Raw genomic sequence first — 4,592 nt, forward strand, 5'->3', positions numbered from 1 at the left:
ATGCCGGCCAATAACTGTCGGCTTAAATCAATCATACTGACTTGCTCTTATGTCAATCAGGGTCCTTATTGCTGTGGTATAAGGATTGTGTTGGGCAATGTTTTGATTCATTGGGAAGAATCGTAATTACATAATATATTTATAATAACGAGGTGCCCAACGAAAATATGGTTAAATCCTTCTATACTGCAATGAGATAATTATTTATCATACACTTAATATTTAGTTAATAAGTACGTATAACACATAATACAATTTGAACTTGCATATTTTTGTGTTATATAGGGCAAACTACCAATATGAAAAGTTCCAACTTCCAACTAAATTCCAACTTACTGCTTTTTCATATTTCGAGCGATAATAAAATTAATATACATTCTTAAGAAGATTTTATTGTAGTTTTATAGATTTGGTCAAGCACTAAGATTCTTTCCTAAATAACCATTGAAGGCGTGTTCTAACTGCTTGTCTATTACTTCAATTTCAAAACGATTTAAAAGTATGGTGGCCAATGGTCAGTCAACCTAAGTAAAACAATTTCAAAATGACTTAGGCACTATTTCGTCACTTCTCACCTCGGTAGTGCAACCCTGTCCGGCAACTAAAAAAAGACCTACCTGCCGGTGTGTTCCCAGAATGTGAAATTGTAAACGTCGGTAGTTTGTCCACTGACGGACCCGTTGCCGACCTGTGATAAATGGTTAGCTACTTATCCGTTTACGAGAGGTATTTCATTATTTATTTACGATAGCCTTTTGTCTAGTATCGCCTTATCTAAAACTAGGTGCTTTGTGTGAATGAGAATTAAAGTGAACATTAGTGATCGTATGTGGTCGTTTTTATATGGGTATGAAAAATTGTCAACCCGTTATTGTCCCACTGCTGGGCACTGGTCTCCGGAGTAAGAAGTACTTGGCCCGCCGTTCTGGTCAAGTGCGTATTAGTAAACTTTACGCATCTTTGAGAGTTTTTAATAAACTTTTAGCCTTGTAAGTAGTTATAGAATCGGAAACTATGCATTTGATCAAGTGATGATCTTTAGCAAAGTTGTTGTCCAAGAGCCCACGAGGGTTTGGGAGTTGGTAAGACCAATTTTCGACAGATGTCACCACTGTCATTCCAATGCAGGTACAAAATTTCCGTTTTATGTACTCGTATGTCATATTATTTCTTTAAAATGCCGGCGAAGCCGCGGGCACCACTAGTAAACTATTAAATTGCTGTATCGTCAGAATAAAATTTAAAAACAGCTGTAGCCGTACCGTTATTATCGTGGAATTATTGCTGATTTTACATAATGCCTAAATTAAAAATATGCCTAAAGTTTTTAGGTTTCGAAAGTGTCTATTTTATCGGAAAAAATCGCGCTTATTACCCCTAATAGTTATCCATTTTATTCAAAAGTATATTTAGAATGGAAATTACACCAGTGATTCTCCAGTTATTGTAAAAGTAAAAAAGTGTGTAAAAAAGATGTAGTAAAAACTGTACTATCAAATAATTATTTTAATATCTACATATTATTTGGGGTAAAAAATATAAATTTTCTATTATTAAGATAGGACACAGAAAAATAATTCATAAAATTAAAAGCTCCGTGAATATGCGGATAATGTCAGAAGTGGGATTCGAACCCACGCCCACAGAAGTGGACTGCGACCTGAACGCAGCGCCTTAGACCGCTCGGCCATCCTGACGTACAGTTCCCGATGGAAAATAGGATATAGTTTTCATACAAATAAAAATAATCTATTATTGTAAATTGTATGCCTAAGAATAATAATTATGATAAAGTGCTTTCATGCCATCAACACCTTGGTATAATTCGTAGATATTAAAACTAGCTTATTTGTAAGATGTATTAAACTTTTTACGTAAAATCAAGGTATGATTTTCTACGTTAATTATCATAAGCTATCACTACAAATTACACAAGAAATACGATATTTATTGTTAAACATCTAAATTAGATAACTTATTTCATTTAAAATGATGAATATGTTAGCTCTAATCTGGCTACATACAGTACTAGTTTTTGCCCGCGGCTTCGCCCGCGTTTAAAAGAAAATAATAATTCGTACCTTCATTGGAATACCAGTGGCGCCATCTGGCGAAAATTGGTCGTACCAACTCTGAAACCTTCGTGGGCTCATGGACAACAACTTTGCTAAAGATCATCATTTGATCAAATGAAAAGTTTACGATTCAATCCTTACTAATATTGATTAAAATAATCGATTTTTTTGGTCCAAAAGATCGATTCTCCGATTAATCGATCTTAGATCATCCCTAGTTTCCGTGGTATTTCCCGGATAAAAACTATCCTATGTCCTTTCTCGGGTCTCAGACTATCTTTGTACAAAATTTCATTAAAATAGGTTCAGTGGTTTAGGCGTGAAGAAAAGACAACCAGACAGACAGACAGAGTTACTTTCGGATTTATAATATTAGTAAGGAGTAAGGATTTTACATAACACAAAAGATGTAAAAGTGATCAAAATTGATCCCTCGTATCATTAAATTTACTCACAGTTGAAGCTAGCATTAAAACAATCTTTAGAACATATGGACAGTAATGGATGAACATTGAACAACAATTCGTTAATCTATACGTAGTTACGATTTAAGTTCTTAAAATAGTTGATCATTTGATTTGAAGACGGTCGTCGAAACGTGACTCACCTTACGTATCTGTTACATTGACCACCCTCGAGTTAATTCGCGTACAAAACACATTTACCGCTTTCAGTTGTCGTTTTTTTACCATCCGGTGTCCATTCATTGGTCGATTCTTCGTGCTTTGAGTAGGGTATCCAAAAATATCAAGGATTAAAAGAGACAGTAAAATTACCTAAATTGAACATTTTACTGACGGGCAATGCCATGGTCACCATATCGAACTCTAAGGGTCTTGTTTTTTAATAAAATTGAAGTAATAAGCGAGTTTCGATTCAAAATAATACGTCACTACCACCAATGTACATATACCTGTAATGAACCCCAAGTATATCGCGGCTTACATAAAGGGCGCTCATTGTTTCATTGCTTTTTGTAAGGACCAAGTTGGAGCTCTTCGTGTTAATGTCTATGTCTTACCCATATAAACCAGGGGATTGCACCATCTTGTTGTTTCGGGACAGTTAGAGCAATATGGTTACCGTAGCACCGGTCCCTGTTCAAACGGGCATGACGTCACTGACACTAATCCTTTGCAAGTGGACGCCCAACAAAGCGGAGGATACAGTGATAATACGATATAAGCAACCAAAGCTAGTTTTTGTAAGTAACGGTGGCCCACTTTCCGTTATGAATTCGTATAATAGACCGCCGGGTATTCATATTTAAGGGAGTAGTGACGTCACTTTCTAAAGGTTATGTAACGGCCAGATTTTTCCGACACGTGTATCTGGCTGAAAGAGTGCAATTTAAAAGAGTTACAAATAGTACTATGGTTTTGATTTACGAATTCTGCAGGCCTCTGTATGATATACATACGTCACTGATATAAAATTAATTGTAATAAAGGTACGTCAATAAGTAAGCGTATTAAATGATACTATACAGATACAACAAATCTGTATAGTATAAATAAAGCTACTATATAGTACAAAAGAGAGATTCAAGGAGACAATACACAGGTGGTGAACTTATTCCTAAAATAGGTAGTATTAAAATAGGCAGTAAATAGGTAGTAAAGTAATATTATCTGGACAGCTTTTATAAATAGAGTAGAAAATAACATACCTCTTCACTAAATTTCTATCAAATGTTAAATTAAAAGTTTACTTAAAATAAGACCGAAAATCTGAAGAGCTTTGTTATATCTAAGGATACGTACATTTAAGTACACTAAGGATACATTCGTTTATAACTATAAACAGAGACTCAAATGTTTATTTGCAGAATTAATGTGACATTGGTAGACCGTTCGTAGAAAATAATAGAGCCTGTTTCGTTAGTAAATCGTATCGTCCAGCTTTAGTCAATAACTCTTTGTAACGAAGCCCACAATAAGTAAATAAATAAGTGTTTTGTTTATCTGATCAATTCCTGTCGCCACCCTTTTAATAAATTGTTGTTCATTATACGGCTACGCAAAATACTTCTGCCAAGACTTTTTATGCCTCAAAAAATATAGGACCACATTTTGTCACATACACTATCCCTATATATATTTTTTGTTATTCCTGAAATGTTTAATATCCTACTGGCTTATTTATCCTAACATGCTAGGGTACTTATGACAATAAGAGAGACGAAATGTTTGTGTAGATATCCACTTTTTAAGTTTCAGTATTTTATTACACTCGCGAGTTTTGTTTAGTGTAGGTATCAGGTGCGGTATATTAAACCAAATGAGACCATCGATGAGTTTCACCACCCATCCCTTAATTTCATAATCAGACAGTTTCGATGGTAACATATTAATGCTACTCTAAATAATTTTTAAGTGACTCTTTACGTAAATTAAAAATTGATGTTAATAAAGGCGTAATATACAGCGTGTTATTCACAATATATTTTTTGTAATATTAATGGCCTGCCAGTCTGTCGCAACAAAAACAATGCCTGGCATTTTCGATTTTTGTTGT

The 4,592-nt window shown here is 34.4% G+C and overlaps 1 non-coding gene across 1 annotated transcript; it reads right to left on the minus strand.

Annotated features, from left to right (window-relative positions):
* Window positions 1–1,613: 1,613 nt before the first annotated feature.
* On the minus strand, window positions 1,614–1,697 carry TRNAL-CAG (transfer RNA leucine (anticodon CAG)). The gene has a single exon. It is a non-coding gene; the product is annotated as a tRNA-Leu (tRNA).
* Window positions 1,698–4,592: the final 2,895 nt, after the last annotated feature.

This window comes from Epargyreus clarus, unplaced genomic scaffold, assembly GCF_041222505.1.
Source record: "Epargyreus clarus isolate Ecla_fem2 unplaced genomic scaffold, WU_Ecla_fem_2.2 ptg000009l, whole genome shotgun sequence".
NCBI classification, from domain to species: domain Eukaryota; kingdom Metazoa; phylum Arthropoda; class Insecta; order Lepidoptera; family Hesperiidae; genus Epargyreus; species Epargyreus clarus.